Source organism: Vidua macroura, chromosome 9 (genome assembly GCF_024509145.1).
Source record: "Vidua macroura isolate BioBank_ID:100142 chromosome 9, ASM2450914v1, whole genome shotgun sequence".
Lineage (NCBI taxonomy): Eukaryota > Metazoa > Chordata > Aves > Passeriformes > Viduidae > Vidua > Vidua macroura.
In genome coordinates, this window is record NC_071579.1 from 9,592,514 (window position 1) to 9,617,210 (window position 24,697).

Genomic DNA, 24,697 nt, shown 5'->3' on the forward strand with positions numbered 1-24,697 from the left:
AATCACTGGGTGGTGGGCATGTTTGTGCCATTGAAATCTACATTTTCCTGCATTTAAGCTATTAATAATCTACTTCTTATGCTGATTGTCAGTATTTGTTGGATTCTATAACTCCATGTATTAAACTTATACAAACACTTCAGAATGAGGAAAGAAGTGTTTTGAATTAAACTGGGTCTTTCATCTCCTGCCATTCATCCTTTCTTATTTGACTTTCTAATGGAGCTGGATGCGCTGAAAGTACCTATTGCTACAGCGTAGCTAATGTGGAAAACTTCCTAAACTCTGCAGAAGTGCTCAGACAGCAACTGCAGCTCAGCAGCCACACGCCTTATCTCTGCCTTATCCATCTCTCCATCTCCTATTGCCTCTTACTCCTCTTTTCCACCAGCTGAGAAAAGAGCTGAGCAACATAAATGCCTTCTTGAGCTAAGCAGATTTTTTTGTCACCCACAAAATCCACAACCGCTTGAATTTGATGTTTTCTGTGATATAAGCGCAGCCTAAGTGTTTTAATACACATTTGCAAATATCCAGAGAGAAACTGATGAAAAGGTGAAAGGGAATACACTCAGCCTTCCTGCATTTAGATGTGCTGGCTTTTTAAGAAGTTTTGAGGCTTGGCAATTAAAAAACCCCAATAAATTAAAATAAGCCTTAAGTGGTGGGTGAATTTTACACAAGTCGGAGTTGAAGTCCACAAATGGCAAAATAAAATCTATAATGAGGAGCTATGCATATATCTGAGTGGAAAATAACTTGCAAACTTTTTTTTTTTTTCAGCAATTCAGAGAAACTTGGCTGATTTCTATTTGTAAGAACAGGGAACATTTGCCATTAAATGGTAGTTTAATCTTACGAAAGTAAATATTCACATGCATTTCTGGTTTAAAAGAAAATAATTTCCTTGCTTTATTTTCAAGTATTGGTGGTTTTATCCACTCACTAAACATTTCTGCACATGCTCTGGTTTTTCCCCCAGTTATTGGTGTATTCATATATCACCTTAGTCCTTTGTGTGATTTCTGTCTGATCAGAAAAGTGTATCTTTATGTGGTTTTAGTACAGTGCAATTTCCTTGCATGTGTCTCTAAATGTCCACTTTTACATTTGAAATAGAGAGCATTTTCAAAGGGAGGTTCAAGCCTTTTAGGAAAACTTAAAATCCAAGCTATAGATTTGACATTTTAGTAGATTTCTAATACAGCATATTTTGAAATTATTATTTATATTTGTACTGTGTTCACCAAGTATTGTGAATTTTAACACAATGGTTTTAATGTGAATCCAGGGGATATTCTAAAGGTTTTTTCTTTACTATATATAGGGGTTTATGTTATTGGTGGATTAATTTAAAAAAGGGGCAGAGGAGCAGGCCAGTTTTGAGGGCTTTGTCCTTCTACTAAAATCTTATGTTTAGAATCTTGCATACTTTCCTATATCTAGTTAATAATATGAAGAGGTAAAAGCAGTTTTTATTTCTGTTTTGTGCTCCACATTTATTCTCAAGCCAGAATTACTGAAGGAAAAGATAAAAGCATTAGGTGAAAAGCCCAAGGTTGTAATAGGAAGGCTCAGAGGCGAGTTGGCAATTTTCTGGAGTGTAGAGTAAACATGAAGTAAATGGAAATCTCAGCAGTCGCTAGGGAGGGAGGAGCTCTTCAGAGGAAAATTAAATGACTTGGGAGAAAATTTATTCATTTATAGTGGTACTACTCTCACCTAGACCAAACACCTCTGTCCTCAAAACCATTAGGATTTGGCATTCAAAGTTTTTCCTTTCTCATAAGATTGCAAAGGAATAAATTGTAGGCACAGAGTTTGTGGTCATTGGGAGTGGGGCTGGGCTGAGCCTCATCCCCAGTGGGTTCAGCTGTGAGAAGCAGGTGAGCAGCACTGACAGCAATGAGCCATGGAGTGCCCAGGGGCACTGAGCAATCCCAAAGGGAACAGAGGGCACACAGGTGCAGTGTGGGAACATGGGGGTATAAAAGGTTGGGCTAAAGGACAAGAAGGGTGGACACACAAAGCCTTCTGAACTGGTATGGTGTTACTGTGTATGGGTTGAAGCTTTTGGAAATTATATGATGATGTTCTGTGTGCTGGTGGCTGTCTCAACTGTGACATGTGCTGTGACAATAAATGTCTTTAATCCTTAATATTCATTAATTATCAATATTGTGGAATATTAGTGTTGACTTTGAAAACCCTCATTTCTGTAATAAAAAGAAAAATTTCCAGGTATATTTTTGGTCTTTCTAACATCAGCATTTTTAAAGATGTCCAGTTCAAGGTATCTAGAGACTTAAAAAAACCCGTGGAATTTATGATCTGATATAAAGCCATTTTGTTAGCAGGCAATAAGTTCTGAGTAATGAACACACGCTCCCAGGCAGGATTCAAATTTCATTTTGCTGCCATATCTGTACAACATTAAGTGTTGTACATAAAATGATTACATTTGTAACAGAAACTTTGCAAAGCTTTTTCCTCATATTTTTCTGTTTGACTGCTTAAGTGATGGTCCTGCTTTCTTGGGGTAAAAACTGAGTGTGTATGCATTTGTGACTTTTTATTATAGAAATCAGGACATTCAGAGGTTTTATTGTAACAGTTCTACACAGAAGGTAGATTTCTAGTACAGTTACACGGGGAATATTGTTAACAATTTTCATGTGCCATGTGCTGCAAAATGTTTCTCAAATACCTGATTGCAAATCTGCATGCAGGCTATAGAAAAACTTGAACCCAGTTGTTAAGATATACCAATTTATTATTTAATACTGGTCTTGCTGCCTGTAACAAGAAACCGAAGGAAAAGAAAAGTAGATTGAGAACATTGAAGGACCAAAGTATTTTGAGAACTGGGGGACTAAAATATAATGCTCCTTTCTTGTGTTTTGTCATGTTGCTTTTACATTTTAACTGTAACCTGGGCAAAACTACAGTGTGTGTCAGGTAAAGATCAAATTTTTATCCAACCAAGCCACCCATTTAGGCGATGTCCACTTACCCAGCTTAAAGGACATAGACAGTACCTGCAGATTTCTCCTTGATTAACAAAAAAAACCCAAAGCACTTTTATTGGTTTGGGTTTTTTTGGGAATGAAATTACCAGTTGTTCCCCTGTGTGTGGGGGTTTTTTGTGGTGTGGTGTTTCTGTTTGTTTGGGTTTCCCTTTTTATAAGAGCACCATTGATTTTAACAGGTGTGGAGAAGTACGGCTCGGGTGGATGCTCTCTCCAGGAAACAGCAACTCACTTGAGGTGTGTGCTGGGCACAGATTTAAGCAGTGAAGACTTTATGAAGAAACTGGACACAAACAGCAGAACAGGAGCCTGCCAGAGTAGTCCAGGACTGAAGTCTACTAAAGGTGAGACATATTTAATTTTTTTCAAAGCCTCAAGTTCATTGGTTATAACCTACATCTGATGAGGAATGGCAGAGAGAAAAGTGAGGTTTCTCTACGGTTTTTATTGCAAAACTTGGCAGTTAGGATGTAGAAGGGGATGGAAATGACAAAATTCAGTCAGGTTTCCTGGAAGTCATATAGTGGTGAAGTCCAAGCTTTCATGATGCACAGCCTCAGTAAAGTTTTATTTGAGCTGAGACCTTTAGCATGGATTATTCTTTTCTTTATTTATAATGTCATTTTTGTTCCAGAAAAAACATAAATTTTTTTATTTTCAAAAGCTCTACTGTAAATTCTCTTTTGCATCACTGCCGTAGTACGGGGCCAGCACAGTTTCAGCAATGACTGTAATATTGTAATAAGGGGAAACAAATAGATCAAACTGTGCAAAGTGTTAAAGGAAGTGAAGAGAAATAGCTCTCATGGGGAGGGGTTATTGGAAGGAAAGCATTCTTTTCCAAGGAGTTATCTCTGGCTCATTGCAGATAACCTTTTACTTTGACAATACAAAAGGAGCTTTGTGTCCCACAGGCAGCACTGTGTTCTGAAAGCTTGTCTGAGCTCAGAGGCTGCTGAGATGCTCTCAATACCCAAGTTAGTGATAATTTTTGTTTAGACTGGAATGGAGGGACAAGGTAGAAAACCCTCATCAAAGGTTTCAAGGAGAAGCGTGGAGGACCAGGGAAACTCCTCAGTTGTGTGCTCCTCAGTGGCATCACCTAGGGAAGCAGTAATGCCTTGGCTTTAACTTTGCAGCATTCCTACAGAAAAAGCCCATTTAAAATGCCAATGACATGGACAGAGTAAAAAGCTGGACATGTCCCTCCCTGAGAATCAATTTGTCTGCTATTGATTTATATGTGTGGCACATTTGACTTCAGTTTCTTGTGCTGTCTGTGGAGGGCAAATGAACACTCCTATAAAAAGCCTTTGAGTTCATAGGTCCCAGTAATAAATAATTTTGTTGAACTGATAATAGACCATCATGATGAGCTTTGTGCAGCTTACCAGCTCCCGTGCCTTGGCAAAGGCTCTGTGTAATTCTTTCTGTCCCTTGTATCATTGGAATATTGAACTGCAAATTGACTCATGTCAAAGAACATCTCACTCAGGATCCTGCTTCTCTGGGGCTGTATCTTCTGCTTAGATCTCTTCTGGACTTCTGGCAAGCCTATGTCACAACTTTTTGGTCTCAGCCGGAGTAAGGCTCCATTAGGAAACTGAAAGTCATCTCATCTGTCTGACTCTCTGGACTGCAGAATTATTGGCTCATATCATCTTCTTTAGCAGTTGCTTTCCTTATTTAGCATTTCTGAAGATCTGTATTTGAGTTGTGGAAACTTGAAAAAATTGCTAAATGTGGCTGTTGAGGGAATCAGAGGTGGCTGTGGCAGATATGAAGAACAGATAAAAATTTTTATGTATTCATCACTTTGACTCAATTCTCATTTAATTTAGAAGACTTTTCTTCCAAAGTCCTAAGATTTACCACCCTGAATTCTATTTAATAACAAAGGAAGAGGCTGTAAGTTAGAAGAGCTGATTATGATTTTACTGAGAAGGGCTAAGTTTAGGGAGTTTGAAAGAGTTTATAGCTTTTGCATTAGCCATTGAAACTACGCCTTCTGAACTGCAGCACATGTTGGTTTATGGTTTTGTTTTTTGCTTTGGAAGTTCAATGACTGTGTTTGGAGGGGAAAAAAAAAATACGATGAAAACTGAAATTTTCAGTGACTTTTTAGATGGAAAAAAAGGCTGAAACTGTTCTTTGACCAAGCAGCTGATCTGAGTGCTGCACCTGCCTTCCTGGATATTCATGACACTAAGGTTTGTACCTTCCATAATGTCATCAGTGCTAAGAAGGGGGAGACAGCTGGTGCTGTGTTTAGCTGTGCTCTGAAATCACACATTTGTCACCTCACCAGCACTTGAACACTTCCTTTACTCCAAGGGCTTGGCTCCCAGTTCAGTGGTTCTACATGGGAAATAAGATATTGCTCATTATAATGAAGGTGAAACTTGAACCCTCCAGCTAAACAATAAAAATGAGAAGATCAGCCTTAGTCCTGGGCTCACTAACACTCAACTCTAGTCTAGTCCTTGAGCAGCAACCTGAAAGCCTGCTGCTGTTTAAAACAATTTGTGTTCTGCTTAGACAGAACATGGTCTGTTTGTCTCACAGAAATCCTCTGGTTTGCACCTCTATTCCTATCTGTGATGGCTGGGTTACATCCTATTCTGTGGTGAGACACTACAGATGTAAATATTTATCTTTTTTTTTAAATTGTCATGAGACTGTTGTGGATCAGTGACCTTGCATTTCAGCTCTTGGGATGTCACTGCACAGATTTCATAACCAAGTTAATTGAATTGTTTGTTTTTAGAGATTATTTAGGTGGAGAAAAAAGGTGTTTATTTGATGTATATAGATGAACAAAGCAATATGAATTACCATTTGAATCCTAGTCATTTTATCCTTATAAAAATGAAAAGCTGGATTCCAGTAAGCACAAATTGCTTTCATAGATATTTAATTAGCTTAGGAAAACTGGCAAATTGGAAATAAACTACTTTGGTCCTTGTAGCACTTGTGAATATTTCAGAAGCATAAAGACTAACAGAGTGCTGATGCTGGTGCCAAATGTGTTTGAGCCAAGCACAGCTCAAATTCATAATGAGAGCTTTCCAAGCTGCCCAACTTGCTCCTTTTCACATCCTTTGACGTTTTGCTGGCTTGCCTTTGTTCTTGCATGCAAGTCTTCTGTGCAGTTGTTAAAACTGTCAGTGTCACAGTGATGGCAGTGTAGCTGTGGTGCTTGCAGAGTTAGAGTTCAACCAAAACATTTGGACAAATGGAAATCACACCCCGACCTTGTGCAACTTCTCTGCAGAAAGCTAAATTTTCTCCCAGAGGATGGAATAATAAACTAATATGGATCCTGCCATGTTGTGATTCCCAACAGCTGGGACTGCAACCCAGTAGGAGAAAATTATTATTAAAGGATTATTTTAATTATTTCTTCTTTGATGTATGAAAATGCCACAGGAGAGCAGGGGATTATAAAGTTATGTACATATAGATTGCAAAAAATGGGTTTTTAAACAAGAATTTGTATTTAATGTTTTATAAATGTATCTATACCATAGCTATCATGCTTCCTGCAAGAGACCTGATGCTTTGTAATTTTTTGTGAATTTGGGCATTGTTCACCAGATGACTGAATGAGAGTTCACTGAATTGATTTTTACTCCCACATTTATGATGGAAGCTTGTTGTTTTCTGAGTTTTTTTCTGCGTAGACTATGAAAGTATTTAAGTGGATTTACTGCTTGGCTCTAGATGAGGGATTCTTACTGTAAGTCATCTATCTAGACCAGTACCTTTGAAACTTTCCTCCACTAAACTGAATCCCTCAGGCTTCCTGTCATATATCTTCATAAGCCCTTGGGTGTGACAAAGATTGCAATATTGGTTCCCTGAGCTGGAAGTCCCACTTTTACCCTTGAAGAAAATGCTGGGTTTTCTGTTAGATACAGCCCCAACTGAATCCATGGCATGGCTCTAACCAGACCTGTGAGGAGTGTTCCTTCAGTGAAGGGCTCAGGTTCAGTGCAGGATGTGTCCCTGGCCAGACACACTCTGTAAATGTGTAAATGTATCAGAAAAGCAGCTTTCATAGCAGCCTTAAAAATGCTTCAGTGCTCCACCAGGACTTCACCATTTGTGCTGGATGAAGCAATCACATGCAAAATTCATAGGAGCTCCTTGTCAAAAGCAGCACTGATAACCTGTGTTCTCTGCACAGATTCACTGCTGGAGCTGGCTTTTGGGTAGCTGTAGATTCTGGTGATCCTTGGCCCGTCTGGATGAATGACCTGGGAATGAGAGCTTTATCTGCATCACACCCTCCCCCTGCACATTTCTAAGTGTTGCCATCAGTGTTGCTCAGTTCCTTGTGTCCCTTTGGGCCCAGCAGCACGAGCAGTTGATCCTGGAAGATGAAGGACACACCCCCTCGGCAGACACCTGGCTGGTTTTCCTTTCACTGGGGTGAACTCCCTCCCACTGCAAGTCCCATTCCCTCACCTCCCTCCCCCACAATTACTTGATGGTAGAATCTTGTTAATGCGGGGTCTTGTTCATCTTTTTAGAACCATATCTTTATCTTTTTATCATCTATTAGAAGCTTTTGGTGTTTCTTGATCAATACAGAATATTAGCAGCTATGGGCTCCTAAAACTATATGGTTTGAGTAGTTCTTTATAGCACAGCAGATATAGGAACAGCAGAAAACAGTAAGAAACAAAGCTAATAGCTTATTATATGTCACACTTTTAATTAATGGCTTAAAAACAAAGCTACTGAAGTGAATAATTTACATTTAGATATCAGATTGGACTTCAACAAATCAATAGAAAGTTTGTATCTTTCTGTATTAAAGATTGATTATTTTCCTCTGGCATTTGCAGAGAGGGAGTATTTTGGGAAAAATCTTAACTGAGGAGAATGAGAAGTAATGCAGATCTGAATTTTAATACTGCAGTGCAGAACTACATCCTCTTTCAAATTATACTGGAACACTTTTAAACTTCTGATGTTCCATTCAATTAAAAGTCATGAATGAAGAATGCAGGAAAAAAAAATTAAGGAAGATGTTTTTATGTGCAGCATAGTGTAAAAAACCTGAACATTTTATAAAACCCTATGATACCTATTAACTTTGTCTCAGTGATTATTTAGAAGGATTTTTGTTGAATGTTTGGAGGAGGCAAAACTGTTCAGTTTATTGATAATGAACCTCACATGACAGAGATTTTATCTGGTAAACTCTGTTCTTGTTTATTTTCTGAAGATGTCAGAAATTTCTGTAATTATCTTGATTTCAAAACTACTTTATTGTAAGTATTTCCTGGTGTTGATTTCTATTCTGGATGTGAAGGATGAGTGAGAATAATTTGAAAGAGCTTTTGATTAATTGCTGTGTAGTTATGCTATATACTTGGTATAAATAGACTGTCTTGTTCCTTGAGCTCTTCAGATTTGAAAAATGCCAGTCAAATAGTATTGAATTCTATTTAATTATTAAATAATATAATCATCAAAAATCCATACAGAATGATTGACCTCTGGTAGATAAATTATTTGTTTGTAACTCACATTTCCTATTACTATTTTAAAGCAGCCTACAGTGAGGATTCAAAAATCAGAAATTATAGGAACATATTATTTTGTAAGGCTTGATTTGAATCAAAAAATTAGGGGTTTAAGGTGTGGCTCTTCAACTTGCCTCTAATGATAGTGAATTTCCTGCTCCTTCTAAAGATTTAAACACATGAGCTCTAGCACTGTGATATCTTTTGGGTGCAAATGTGCTTTTCCTATTGAGCCAATAAGGTCACAGGAAAGCAGAAGTAGCCAAGGAAATGCTCAGTATTGGGCTGGTGGTTTTTTGTCATTTAATCTGCTTTAGTACAAGTAAGAAACAGACCCTATCCCTTGCCCAGTGTGGGGTGGGCTGGAAGGATCTGCTCCTGCAGCAAGGGAGAGTGTGGAGGTGAGCAAGTCCAGGCTGTTCCTAACCCTGTCCCAGGCTGAGGTGCTTGCTGTGGTAGCCTCTGCAGAGTGTGTGTGAGTTTCAGAATGGGTCCTGCATGAATTGCACAATGTTCCTGGCATTCACAGAGGGAATTGTGCAGGCCAGTCATGTAAACCATTAATTTATCAATGTGAGATCTAAGGCAGTGCTGGCTGCACTTGAAGATAAGGCATAAAAACTTACTGGCCCCCATACATGAGCTTATAAAATCGTATTTTACTTAATCCGTTGTCCTCATTGTGCCAGCCAGTCTATTTAGCCAGGCTTCTGTGTGGAATGTGGTGGCCAAAGTACACTTTGTGTAACGTTTTGATATCACTGAATATGTCAGAAATGTTAAGGGTGTTTATTGTATGGATTTTTAAAACTCTTCTGTTTTTAAGGCTGGTGCAGGTTCCATTTACTTTTTCTACCACGTGGGGATTTCAAGAATGAGAAATCTTGTGTCATTAGAACTTCTTATAAGCAATATGGATAGTTGTCTTGTTTTGTTTTCTTTGCATAACACAGCTTACAGCAGCAACTTCTGTGTGGTTTTTTTTTTTTTTTTTTTTTGAGGGCTGAATCAAATAATAACAAACTAACAAATGTGTTTCAAAACAAGCAGGATAGTTGCTCAAATTGTTTTTTCCACATCAAATTTATACATCGTGAGTCAGGTTATTATCCATTGGTGGCTGTTCAAAGTGTATCAACTTGTTGATTCTTAGGAATTACTGCTTCTTTAACCAAAGTAGAAAAATAGAAAATCTGAGGGAGATATGGGGTTCTGCGATTAGAACTTCATATGTTATCTTATACAGCCTTGCAAGCCCAGTGTTACACTCTTTGCAAAGTATACCTCTACAGAAAGCTACAAAATGGAATCCAGTATGGAATTTGGCTCTGTAAAATTAAAGTAGTGTGGATTCCAGAACAGGTTATGTCACTGTTCCAAGCACACAAAATCTTGGCAGAATTGTGGGGTTAGGATACAAATTGTAATGAGGACCACTTGAGTGGAACTGCTAAGATGAAAACCTAAGCCTGTGAGATTGCAATTATGGAAACTGGCAAACTGTGAGATCAGAAATAAGCTGCTGTGACTCCCCAGTATCCATGGAATGGATATTCTGTGTCTTGTTTAAAAACAGTCTCTTTGAATCTGAAAAAAAAATTATTTTACATATGGAGGCACTGGACCAAAGCATGTGGAGATGTTGCACCTGAAGTTTTTGTTCTGCTACTTCACATGAAGTTGGAAAGCTCTCTTGAGCTTCTGAACAGTCCCAAAGTAGTCATGTGTCAGGAGTCTGATGCTGCACTGTGGCTCTGGTGAAATCAGTCTCTGACAGTGGGACTGTCAGATTAATATCTGAGGGAAGAGAGGGGCTGAATCCTCCATGACAAGGGAAGCAAGCAGTGGAATGAGGATCTCATCCCCATGGTGCATTCTGGAGTTCATGTAGGCTTTTCTTGTGGGCCAAAAGGAGGAGGAGAGGAGACCATCTTTTAGGGTACAGTCATGAGGTGCTGCCTGCCCTGCTGTGAGCAAGGAGAGTCTCCAGCTCTTCACTGAGCTGGGAAGACAAGCGAAGCACAGGTCATGGTTACAGTGGAGGCTTATGTGAAAACTGTGGCCTACACAAATCCTGCTGAAATATTTTAGGTTACTGAGGCAAAGAGGCACAGGTGAACTTGTAACAACTTCTCATCCTTTGTGACACACCTGGTAGATGGTGTAGAAAGGCATAAAATATGAAACTGTCCAGGAGCTGATGTGACTGACAAGGCCATGGGCATGTGCCCCCCATCTAAGCCACACCATCCAAACCCACGCTCCCGACACATCTGTAATAGAAATGCCATGGGCAGCCCTGGGCACCAGCCAAGACCCAGGGATTCAGCTGGGTCAGGAGTGGCTGGCCCCGTTACTGTGGGTCAGTGGTGTGCTGGGTTAAACTGGGCTGGAGGGGAGGAACTTTCACATGTGTGCTTTTGATAGAACAGAGATCACTGGCTGCTCCCACATGATCATGGTTAATGATGACAATGATAATACAGTAATGGCATCAATACAGCACTTACTGTTGCACAAATACTTGATTTGACTCTGAAGCTGCTTGTTGTATATATTTCTTAAGATACATTTTCAATATAATGATATGCTGTTTGCATTTTTCCTATGAAAAGTGATGAGAAGAGCAGGATAATGGACCAGATGACCTTCAAAAGTCTCTTTCAACTTGACTGATTCTGATTTTTTTTTGGTACAGTTTTTCTTTGTGTATATATTCATTTGAACTTTCAATAGCATGGTGAGTGTATATTGTTTTGTAAGCAATAGACCTCATGCTTTCTGAAGACCTCTGAGAGAAAGGACACTAATTGAAATGACCATGAAATGGATTAGAAGTGGATCGATTTTTGCTGAGTTTTGACATATTTTTTGTGCTGCTAGCATGAGAACGATGGCTGCTTCTAGTAACTATCAAGGGCCCAGGCTCTGTTAGAGTTACTTTGAGAGACTCCCTTTGACCTCAAAGACAGAAACTCCCAGGGAAGAAAAAAAAGCAATTTGGTCTTCAGTTTTATACTCATTAGCCAAGAGTGAATCCTCCCAAAGCAATTTATGAAAGATAATGAAACAACTTAATTTGCCATCAAGATGCTTCAATTTGCATTCTTCTCAGTTGCATTCAGTCTCAATAAAATTGGATCATTATTTATCTCTAATTTTAATTCTTAAACTAAATTGTTTACCAGAAGGAATTTTTACTGTCTCTCTCCCCAATAACAATCTATTAAGCACGGCGTAAACACTGAAAATAAATCAAAAGTAAATTGAGGCTCCTGCTAACTTATTGAACTTGTGCTTTTTCCATATAAGTCTTCTTATGCAAGGCAAAGAGACTCAATTATTTACAGTTAATTGTATGCCACAGAAAGAATTTAACCTCCCATGAGCCCCAAAGTGGAGAGACATTGTACATGGAGGACTCGTACCTGGTGGTACAGTGAGACTTGGCTCATTCTAATGGGTTGTACATAATAACCTAAAGGCAAGGAAAGCAGAGATGAGTCAGATGCCTGGACTGAGAGGGGAAAAAATTAATGTGATGGCACAGTGCATCCTGAGTGGGCTATGGAAAGTGGTAGGAATAAGTCCTTTCCTGCTTTCACTTATCCTATGTCCTACACAACTGCGTTTTTTGTCTAAGTAAGTCCAGTAATCTGGGCTTGCAACTTAGTGCTAAACTCTCTCTGTCTTACTGCAGTTTTATTCCTGCTAAATTCTTTCCCTAAATATTTGACTAGGTAAAACTGCAGCTGATAAGGAATATGTAAGCTGTTTTCTCAACCTATTGCTAGTCTGTGATTATGTGTGTGAGACACTAAACTTATACCAAAATTCAGGGAACTGTTATGCAGGAGCAACTGTTCAGCTTTTCTCCTGACAGTGGGTATGGTACAAGGACAAAGGGGTTGTGGTACACAGTTTCAGTATGTAAATACTGGTTTGATGTAAATCACTGATGTAGGCTTATTGGGCACAATAGAGATGTATTTATAGACACATGTATCTAACAGTATGGTGGATATTTAAAGTTTAATAATTAAAGAATTAGAGTATTAAATACAAGTGTTTGTAAAGTTCAAAATGTAGAAACCTTTAACATATTAAAAAAAACCAAGAAAACAATAACACAAAACCCCTTACCCCTGAAAAAAATCTAAATATAAAATCCCTTTACAAGTTCACTTAAATTAAAGGAATAAATGGGTTAATATTCTGAAAACTGTGAATATGTGAGAGTGGGGTGCTTTACATATCTGCAGTGGATGTACTGTTCATAAAGATGGAGTTCCCAGAATAGAGCAGCAGAGGAATTAATACTTTAGGATTATCCATGGTAGTTACCCACCTTAGGGTAAAACGCATGGGGTTGAAATGTTCGAGTGCAGAGCCAGTAGTAAATCTGCTGCATTTCTTTACTCGACTGCCCAAGACAATCGTGTTGCTACAAAATAAAATATGTTTAAGAAAAGGGATGAGGGAGATAAAGCTTGGAACTTCCTGGTGTTGGAAGTGTATTTCTGGAGTCTTATGTTGCCTTTTGTGTAATAGGTTAGACTGTCACAGCCATAATGTGATACGATCGCTGCTGTTTTAGTTACATTGAATTATCCTTTTAAAAGAAAACTGCAGTGAATAAATGTAGTTAAGTGCTAAGAAATGTTTTATGAGGGTAAAATTCATATATTCTGCAAAATTTCCTCATTTTCATTAGTCAAGTTACATGTGCTATTTTGGCACAGTATTATAACTAAAAAAACATAAAAATATTTATCTGTTGCAGATTAATGTTTAAACAGACTGGTGATGCATGTGCCTAAAAACCTACATTAATAAAAATAAGCACTCAGTTATTACTAAACTAAATGTTTTTAATATAAAAAGTAAACTGAATCCTAAAAACCTTAGAAATAGATATGAAAAATTATGTGCATGTGTTATAATCAAATCTCACTCTACATTGTTTTAAAACAACTTATTTTGTACACTTGCATTGTCTTCCTCATTTCTCTTGCTCTCGGTATTTATCTCCCTCTGGATACAAACTAGTTGACAGAAAAAAGCAAACAACTGCAAAACAAACTGTTTCAAGTCTGGAGAAAATGGAAATATTGAAATCATAGCTCCATTCTGTTTATACTGTTTTGTTTTAGACATGTGGACCAAGAGAAAGCAAAGAGCTCTCGAAGGCTTTTAAAGCCCCACAGAACTGTAATTTAGAATAGGAGTTCAGCATGAGCCATGATTCTTTTCTGCAAATGCCAAGCAAATAAAGCTTTGGAGCTGCAGCTCTTCATTCCTTTGGAAATTTCTTCCTCTCGATTCACAAAAAATAGGTGTAGTCCATGAAGGAGTACATGATCCTAATGGATGATTAATTTTAAGCAGAACTTAAAAAATATGAAAGAAATAGATTCTTATGCTGAATATGAAGCAGGGAATTGTTTATACTTTGTTACTTCAGTTCAGGTGTTGAGTATGGTTTTTATGATAAGTATTTGGTCATAAATTCCTTCTTCTAATCCTCGCCTAAAACCTGAGCAGAATTTGGGTTCAGTTTTGCAAGAGGTGATTCAATGAGAGGCCGTTGCCCAGAAAATCAGAAGTTCATTGATGTTAATTTCTGAAAATAAAGGTATTCCATAATAACTAACAACAAGAGTGGCTGAATTGAATCTTATAGGGAAGAGAATTTCAGTAGAAGGATAGGACAAGGTATTTAATCCCAGGAGCAAGTAGATCACAATATAGTCTGGGAATATATTTTTGGTCAAACTGCTGATGTCTAAAAAACCAGTCAGCCTGATCATTTCAAAATAGAAAATTCAAGCTATTAGAACAGCTCCTTGGGTGAAACTTAGAGGGGGTAGTTTTTGTTCCACAGTTAAGAATTCAGAGCTCTTAACTGTTTGCAGAGATTATTTTAGTGCCTAGCCCTAAGCCCCTTTTCTTTTATCTTGATCTTTCCACCAATTTTGTGAAAAAACTTTTTCAAAGGGCTACTCAGAAGGCTTCAATGAATGCTTCTGAACAAGACCTGCATGAAATACTTTTAAAATTTAGTTTTAAACCTGGTGGTTTCTGAGATCCATCTGTAAATAAATCATTAATAATATTTGTTTTTTTCATTAATAACTCTGAAAACTCAGTATTTTAATAATTGACTCTAAGAGTTAAAGGCACTTAAGTTTCATGATGGTTTCACAGTTTTTTTATCCTTTGCATTTAGTTATTTACAGAAGTCAGCAGTTCACACTTGTTCTGCAGATCTGTATATCAGTTTGTGCTTTCAACATGAATTAGGAAATGAGGAAAACAAGTCTGAGGATTTTTGATTGATTTGGTTCAACAGTTTTTTGAGCTGCTCGGTTTTTCAGAAAGTTATGTTTATATGGAGGCTTTTGTTTCTGTGCTTTACCTAAGAGCACCCAGGCTGTTCAGCGGCCAGGTCCCTTGTAAGGATCAGTAAAAAACGTGTGTGGGTGCAGTGCACACACAGAGCCGTGTGTGTGTGCACCTCAGCAGTTATTGTGCACGTCAGTGGGTCTCCCATGCAACACAGCATTCCTTAAAAAAATATGAAATTCCACAGGGAACAGGTACTAGCGAGTAATTACACCCATTGGCATGAAGGACACTTGGCTTTATCTCCTTCTCAGCCATTTTCTCAGAGAGGCAAAATGATTACCTCGTAACGACCTGCCTTGCATTGTCATATCTTATTACTTGACCAATTTAACAACATGCAAGGCAAATACCCTACAAAGCCAAAGCTCTCAATGTTAATTAGTCAGAAGTAGATAAGGAAAAGAGCATTTTAAGGCTGAAAGAATTTCTGTCTTAAAAGGGAAGCACCATTCTACAGAAATGGGATATTTCTTCTTTAGGAAGCATTTGTAATATCTCTGTATTACAGAAAGAAATACTGACTTTTCACTGATTTGTGCAGGCATATATATTTCCTCCAGCTCCTTAAAATCTCTAATAATAATTTCTGTGGCAAGATCCATTTTTACTTCACTGCAACTCCCTCTGGTAATGATTAGGTACTTCCATGGCAGTGATAAGCACAGCAGAAGACAGTATTGTGAAAACAAATATATGTGAGTACACTGTACATGCATTTTTTTTTGCCCAAGACCATTGCAATCTATCTAAAGTACTAAATTAGGACCATAGGGCCTAAAGAATTTTTGCTGTTCAAAGGAAAAAGTTACTTCTAGTTAGTTATCCAGGTCACTTAACATTGGCCTTTGTTTCAAGAGTTGTCTACATAGTGTTTCTTGAATCTGTCATTGTTTTTATTATGCATATTTTTCAGGGCTTGATTTTCACTTGAAATAGAACTAATCGATCTACGAGTAATCTGGATTTGAAACAGAAATTACTGGGTTTTTTTTTTTGTTGGGGTTTTGTTTATTTGTTTGGTTTTATTTTGGTGAATAAACAGCTTAGCTTTGCAAAGCTCCTAAACTATTTTTTTTTTAAATTTGAGTGAATTATATACCTTTCTGATGTGGGGTTTGCATAAGGTTATTATTTATCTCATGTTGTTATGCCATGGTTCACTCAGCAGGTTTAGGGGAAGGTTTTTTGATTCACTCAGGGTGGTGAAGCTTTGGAACGTTCACAAGGAGAAACAACTAAATTCTCAGGAGGAACAATAACAAATTTCTGAAGTGTTTAGAAACCATTGCTGAGGTGCTGTCATTCTTAACTTGTGGGTACATCTTGCAATACATCAACATAAACAATTTTTCTTATCAGGACTTTAAAATCAAGGAGGTCATGCATAATTAAGCATGGCCTTGTACAAACTGTCCCAAGATCTGCTGAAACAAGAATGAATGCTCCTAAGTTTAAAATAAAAATATACTGGAAACTAGAATAGAGGCATTATGAATCTCAACAATTTATCAGTGGGCTTTGACAAGAGTCTTCTATGTTGCAACTAAACTGTCAGTTAATCTAAAGATAAAGAATTATCCAGCTTTGCAAAGAAGTGGCTAAATAGTTGCAGAGAAAAAATAAAACAACATAAAGCTTTCAAGAAAATTTTGATGACTGAAAACTTAGTTATTTGTGGAAACATAAGAACAAAGTTAATTTAGCTGCTAAAAAAACTGTTAATGGGAATATCTTATAGGGATCACTGCGATGAATTGAAAGAAGATCTCTGAACTCAACATGATCTGGTCAGCAAAAATGTCATTCTTTTAATATGAAAAGAATATTTTCATGTGAATATGTATATTTGCAGCATTAAAGCAGCAGAAGCAGAGACATCTACAAACATTTTATAAATGTATTTTAGATTTGCAAGAGCAAGGAATTTACAGTGAATATTATATTTACAAGAGACTGAATTAATCTTCTGCAGTGAAAAGGTGATGATAATTAAGCCAGGTGTGCTGTGGCCATCCAAAGATCCTGTGAAGCAGACGAGTGACAACCAAGTGTCTCTTGTACAATTCTGAGGGGGAGTTTAGGGTATGTGATGTGTCACTGGGTTTAAAGCATTTCATGTCACACGACCATATATCTGTTAGAAAAGGAAACATTTAGACCTGAGATTAGAGAGATCGAGCAAATTATTTTTCAAAGCACTTAAATAATGTTTTTTCTTGCTTTCCAAGCAAGATTTGATGTTCTATTTTACTTCTCTGAACTTCATAAATATAATAAAATACCCTTGTCATAATCTCAGCCCAATTTAATTAATTTGGAACCACTGAGCTTAATGGAGCTATGGTAATACTTATAACAACTATTTCTGTGATTCCCTTCCAGTTAAGCAGCCAGATATCCATACTATGTCAAATAACAAGTGTTTTTTTTATGCAAACTGTGAGTGGTCTATTTTCACACATCATGTAAAAGGTGCACACTTTTCTCATCTCAGTATACTGGATACTGAACACCTGTATCCAATATAGTGGTGTATATTTAATAACTTCAAAAGCATATTAATCTCGTGCTCTTGTTTTTCTTGCTGATTATTAGTGTAGAGCCATATGAGTAAACAGAGCTTTGGAAGAATATACTTTCTGTCAAAGGTAATTTAGAAGTGCTTTTACAAATCTGAATGAGTGCTGGATAATAGAATCAGTAAATGGCATTAGACAGAGGATGATTTCTCCCTTGCAGTCTATTCTAATACCTGTAGCCATAGCATATCTGGTTAGATTCTGACTTCTAGCACTGGCATATTTTTGCTAAATGATTTTGACACTGTTGAGGTACTGACTGGAGTTGGTTCAGAGGGGAAAACAGGCCAGGGGCTTTTTCCAAAGTCTTCAGTAATATCAGGCCTTAGATCCAGACTTGGAAGTTTTCCTGCTTGCTGAGACAAAGTACTGCCATGCATTCCCATAGGATGACTTGTCAGAGTAGGAAACGGTTTTCAACATTCACTTTTAGAAGGGTGAATTATTGAACCTGACTCTAACCAACTGAATAAAATACTCCTGGGAAAAAATATTACTGATTTAGACCTTCATTTTTCTTAACCAAAACAGAATTTTATCAACATCTTTTCCACGTGAAAGCCAATGTTTCTGAAATCATGTGTAAGTCAACTGACTTCAGTATTAGTATTAGTAATCCCTATTGTTAGGGATAAGTTTAGTTTCTTGATTCCTCTGACTTTGAGGTTTGCCAAGAAAGTGAAAGTGTTGGTACTTGGGAGGAGTGTGTGCAATTAAATGAAATTCTATGCTGTTAAATTAATTGCAGAATTACTAATGGTTATGACAGAGTCCAGTAATTCATTGTATATAACCAAGCACTGATTAAAAGTGCTGAAGAAATAAGATGTTCCCTTGTGGCTTTAGCTTTTTGTTGCAGAGTTGCATTGCAATCCATCTTCAAACAGTAAGAAATCTATAACATGATAAGTAAAAATACAGTCAATTCCTTGGTTTTGTTTAACCTTGATAAGATCCTTAAGTATTTTGATTAAGTATCACTAAACTGCATTCCACATTGTTGTGGATTATTTAATTGCATGTAATTCCTAGAAATCAGAGTATTGAACCAATAACTTTATATACATATAAACGTACAAACAGGAGGCTGTTTGACATTTTGAGTTTCAACTGATTAGTCTTGAGCAATCCTAATTCCTTGGTTTAATAAAATAAAAGCTTCATTAAGCAAGTCACAATATATTAACAAGTCAATACCACATTGACCAGTGGTGTATCCTTTCTGTATTTCAGTGTTCTTATGTTACTGCATCAGACCTTCTAGAGAAGGACTGGTTTTGTGCTAAAGGAAATAAATTCATTGATGCTAGGTAAAAAACTAATAGCAACAAACAGCAAATCAAGCTGTGAAATGGAGCAAAAGCAAATATAGACAACAGAGAAGGACTTGGCCTTTGTAGAAATCTCAACAACTGCAAGCTGCACCAAACCAAACATCCCCGGTCACTAACTGATCAGTCACCTGATACAAAACCATGCCACTGCATGTTGTGAGACCAAAACCAGAAGCTCAGAAAATGTTGTTTAGCATGGTAATTAAATGACTATTTCTGTTCTTATTGCCATTACTTTCTCACTGCCTTGAAAACTAGTGCAGACATGGTTATCTCTTGCTGTCTATGAGGAAACTGTTTTGAGTGCATTACTATAGAAGCAAGTCAAGATAATAAAATGGGGAAATATGCTAGCATATGATCAGAATTATTGTAGGGTTTTTTTTCAGTTTATTAGTTTAATGGTTTTATTACTCCCTGACTGACAAGCTATTTTGTGTTACTGGAAGTGATTTTAATAAGGTATTATATTAACAACTTTGAACATCCTATTCAGATAGCATTTCTGCTGAAAGGAAACAGGCTATTATTTAATGTATTTCAGGAACTTTTTCTTTGTGCCTCTGTTATCCATATTCTCCATATACTGTGGTAGCTTTCAATTTGCTCTGGAAGGGTACACACACACATAGTTGCACCAATTCCTATCCCAAGGGTACAGTGAGGGCTGTTGTCTCTTCTTATGTCCTGTTAGTTTTGAGCAACCTATCTTATCAGACACGTGTTTACAATACTCCTGCACTTCTGTTTCTCCTGGTCTCCTAATTGCAGCTCTGCAGTAAACAGGTTTTGTTTGAGCTCTAATAAAGTATGTGTCACAGTGTATCACCTGTTAAATACAGTCAGTACAATTTTGTTGTTCTGATATAGAAGATGTTTAATCAGTCAAATTGCTTCCTGATAGCTGCTCTTTAATTTTGTCTTTAAAGCAAAAGCAGTGGGTTTTTTTCAGGGTTTTGTAATTGCTTGAATGATCAGTAATTAGAATCATAGAATCGTTTAGGTTGGAAAAGAAATCCAAGACCAATGAGTCCAACTCGTAACCCAGCACTGCCAACTCCACCATTAAATCTAAATTTAAATCATGTTCCCAAGCACATCTACAGGCCTTTTAAACACCTCCAGGGATGGTGACTCAACCACTTCTCTGGACAACCCGTTCCAGTACTCGACAGCCCTTTCAGGGCTGTTACCTCTCACATCCCATCTAAACCGCCCCCACTGCAATTTGAGGCCATTTCCTCTCATCCTGTCCTTATCTGGGAGAAGAGACTGACCCCCCCCGCCTCCTCTTTCCACAGCCTGATTTCAGGGAGCTGTGGAGACTTTACAGGTCTCCTCTGAGCCTCCTTTTCTGCAGGCCAAACACCCCCCTGTCCCTCATCAGACCTGCGCTCCAAGTCATCCCCAGCTCTGTTGCCCTTCTCTCAACTGATTCCAGTGCCTCAGTGCCTTCCTTGGAGCCCAACACCACTAACTAGAAAAGTTGAAGGCTGTCCTTATGTTTGGAGTGAGAACAAGCTAAAAATCAAAATCTGCTTTGTGTGCTAATGTTGGGGTGCAAGAAGATCTAGCAGAATTAAACACTGATGTTCTAAAACAGTAAATTCTCAGAGCTGTGTCATGGCCAAAAGAGATTGACTCAACCTTAACTGTGAAAGCAGATGAGTGTGAGAGTCTGCAGAAGTAATTTTATTTCTCTAGATGACAGCAGTTAGCCTTTTAACTAAGCCATGTGTGCAGTTCTGGTGTGCTTGAGAAAAGGTACAGAAAATCTGAACAGCCCAAAACAGCTGCTTCTGGAATTATGTTCTAGATAGATAGAGTGCCTCATGTGAGACTTGCCTTTCAAACACTCTCTTTTCTTTTCTTGCAGCAGCAGAGTAAGAGTTGGGAAAAATACCCTGTAACTCTGTCTGCAAGAAAATGCCACAACTGTCAGCACTTGAAGTGAAACAAAAAGCCATACAAGGGTTCTGTGTTATTGTTGTCTGTAATGGTGTTGGTGACTAACCTTTGGAAAAATTCCCTGAGGGCATTGCTATCTTCTCTTTTAGTTAAAATTTAACTACTCATCTTTGGATGATTGCTTTCCTCTAGGAACAACTTGATACTCTGAATACAAGTAAATTAATTAAATAAGGTAGTTTTTAGTATACAGTAGGTTAGACTTTCATGTGCAGTAATTACTTATTGATTCTTACTTTTAAGTTAAATGCAATTGCCTAATTCAATGGATGTAAATTGTTAAAGAACACAGGTCTAACAGGAGTAAAATATTCTGAAAAAAAAATTCAAGGTTTTAAATACTGTATTTCTGACAGAGGGAATGTTTAGTCATAGGAAGAAGCTAAATATATAACTAAATAAAGAAATGGGAGAAACATTTTAACAAAACTATCTGAAATGTCATGAAGATATTACTAGACAATGTAACTAATGGTCTATTATACTCCTAAGATTTTGGGATAGTTGAAAAGCTGTATTCATTGGTAAAAGAGAGGCAAGGTGTAGATGGTAATAGCAGATAATGGGCTAAAACCAAAATAAAATAGTCTGGGTTTTGAATAAAATGTTTAAAACCCATGGAGGAAAGCAGTAATTGAAACAAAACCCATTTCCAACTTAGACGTTTGAAGAGTGGAATAAAATTATGCTAATCTAACATATCTGCATTATTGTGCTTTTCTGTTCATTATGCTGCATGCATAAGTATGAGATGGTTATTATCCCTTTGATAATGGTCCTTACTTATCTGCTTCAAATTGGTGTGCTCTTTCTAAGGACAGCATATGCTGCCTTTTGAAGGATCTTGTTTACCAAATGAGTTTTCACTGCTTGTTATATTGTATTTTAGTTTGGTTTTGTTTACATCATGTAAAATGTATTGCACATGATATTTACTAAATTGTATTATGGGTTATTTCATGCCTATATATTTCTGGGTACCTCCCACATCATGTCTAGAGGATTGCATATTCATTTCCTAAGAATTATGCTGCAGAATAAAAGATGGTCATGACTGGCATCCTGTCTCTCGTCATGAGGTAGTGCTGGGCACTCCAGGGAGAGAAGCATGCTGTGCTCATAGCACACCTAATTATAGCCCTGGGAGATAATTGCTTTGGGAACTGTAGCTGGGGATCATTTCATGTAAGAGATATTAGTGCTGCTGAGATTTTCACATTATTTATCACTGTGACTAGTATTAGTTTTTTGTGGTAGGATTTTGTTTTTTCCTGTTAAATATTAACTACTTCAGAGCACTGTCTGAGTGTTCATCATTCTTCTATGCATTAAATACAGAACACACCATGAGACATGACTTGGTGTTTGCAGTGAGTTCCAGAAGCCTCCCAAAGTATTTCTTGTGACAAGTTTTATGCCCTGAATTTAAAAATCACCTCATCAGTCTAATGCTGAGCCCTTGTTAGTCTGGCCTTAAAGAGATGTTATGATCACGTCTCAATGTAAGACAGACCTAAAAATAGCAATTCTGTAAAGCTTGAATTGTCCTCTCTGCCAGGATCATGGAATTGTTTATGTTGGAAAAGACCTTTGAGACAGTCCAACTGTTACCCTACCACGGCCAAGTCTGCCCCTAAACCATGTTGCTAAGTACCACACCTACTTTTAAATTCCACCAGGGGCAATGGTTCAGCCCCTTTCACGGGCAGCCTGTTGCACTGCTTGGCAATCCTTTTGGTGTTACTCAGTCAGAGAATTTAAAATAAGGTGACTTTTAAAATTTAATTAGGCTGCAGCTGGGTAAGTTGACAGAAATGTTGCCTGAGTGCTTTCATCCCCTCTCCCTTTTCACTCTTGTTCTTAGTTTTTATATATTTCTGTACCTGCTGTAATACCTTTTCTAGCAGAGTTTGAGCATGAGAGCCAGAGAAAGCCTTTCTTTGCCTCCCATGTTAAATTAGCCCCAAGGTATTTGGTCAAAGTCCTCACCAGAGAGACCGGAATCTGAGCACCCTTGGGCAAAATGTAGGTAGGCAGTTTGATTACTCTCTCCAAAGTTTACTGCAAAACCCAGACTGTTACACAAGAAGTTTGGTCTTTGGTTGTTTGGGGTTTTTAATCAATTTTAAAGAAGGTTGCATTTGTGTGACTGTGTAGGTGTTGTTATGAACAGTTTCCAGGTGTTCCCCAGAGACACGGGCAGGGCTTTCCTAGTTCCCATGGCAGCACTAAAAGAAAACTACTAACTCTAGCTAAGTACCGATATTGAAATGCTAATTAGCTAATTGCTCTGTTTGTTTTCGCTAAACTACCTGGGGACAACCGGCCCCCCACCCCTCCACTCCACGCTGCCACTCTGAGACTAACATGCAAATAGAAACCCCTTAGGATCATGGGAGTATTTTTAGGAGGAAAAAAGAATATAAATCAAAAACTGAACACAGTAGAGGAGTCTAGGAGAAAGGATAGCTGCTGCTCGGGACTCCAGTGACAGACTCTGCACACCTCCTTCCTTTTGGCTGCCTGGGAAAGCTACGACCGCGGGGGCGAGCTCTGCGTAGAGCCCCCTGCCCAGCTGATCTTTCAATAAAGAGCTGAACATTAATAAAGGCATTAGCCCTGCTCATTTCAGGTGTGACTTATTTACACTCTGAACGGGAGTAGTCAGTGAACGTTTATCAGCTTAAGGAGAAACTGGGCACTGAAATCCTGCATGAAGCTTGCCAGAATTGAGTTTCTCTGTGCATTTCCAAAATTAAATTTTCAGATCTGGAGGGATATTAAAAGCTTAAAGACTGTAAAAAAAAAATCAGTTGCATGTATTTTAGGTATGACAAGGGTAGACAAAATGGCAGGGGTTCACTTTCTCTATTTTTAAGGTGTGCCTAGAAGTTTGTTTTAAATCACCAAGGAAAATTTTGTGTAAGGAAGAACAGGACTTTGGATCTCCGAGTTGGATTTCTGCCAAAATTTAGGTGTGTACAGAAGTTAGTCCTTGGATTTTGTGACTTACTTTTAGATTTAGGACATCTAAAATCTTCTTAAAACATATGTTAGGCTATCTAAAGATCCATGTTTTGGGTCCCATGCTCAGTACTTTGCTAAAGCACAAGCATAATTATTTTCAGAGGTACTAATGCTTTCTCACAGATGCTTGCATGACCATTTTTATTCTTTAAACACCCAATCAAATTCTGCCCTGAAAGTCTAGCTGGAAATTTGGCAACCATTCTTGGAGCTATATTTTATTAAATGAGTTCTACAGCAGCAAAGTTTTAGCGATTTTTCTTTTGGAATGATATCAGAAGCTCTGCATTGTGTAAATGTGTGTAAAAGCCTTGCTTAAAAGTGATCAGTGATGCACAACCCAGATTTAATCATGGCTGGCTTTCTGCAGTGCTCAAATCCCTTGCTCAGTGGCGATGAGTGCTGAATCAGATACCGTTTAGAACCCTTTTCTGCAAAGTACAGATCAATCTCAGGGTGGTGTGAGAATCTTCTCATTTAATCTGGCAAAGGCACTGCAAGCGTGGAGCTTTTAACAGGGTTGGTTTGGCACACTCTGAAAACAGTAGACCCAGATTCCTTCACAGGTGGGTTGTGTTTGGTTTTAGAGAAGCACAACCTTCATATTCTCCTGTTCTGTAGCTTTCTATCTCTTGCACCTTTTGAGATCTCTCAGTGCGTTATGGTAAGCGTACAGCCATCAACTTAGCAATTTAAGGTCAAGTTTCTAAGACCTTCTCTATATTTGTTTAATTTTATTTACTTAGTTACACTTATGTTGTATTTGATGGATGAAAAAACAGCTTAAAATTTGAAGTACTTTGTTGGAAAAATCT

The 24,697-nt window shown here is 37.8% G+C and overlaps 1 long non-coding RNA gene across 1 annotated transcript in view; it reads left to right on the forward strand.

The window, feature by feature from the left end:
* The window catches only part of LOC128811683 (uncharacterized), a 186,346-nt gene that overhangs the window by 63,820 nt on the left and 97,829 nt on the right, over window positions 1–24,697 (forward strand). The window contains exon 2 of the long non-coding RNA XR_008438427.1: window positions 3,209–3,373. This is a non-coding gene — a long non-coding RNA (uncharacterized LOC128811683). The remainder of the gene's footprint in view (window positions 1–3,208; window positions 3,374–24,697) is intronic.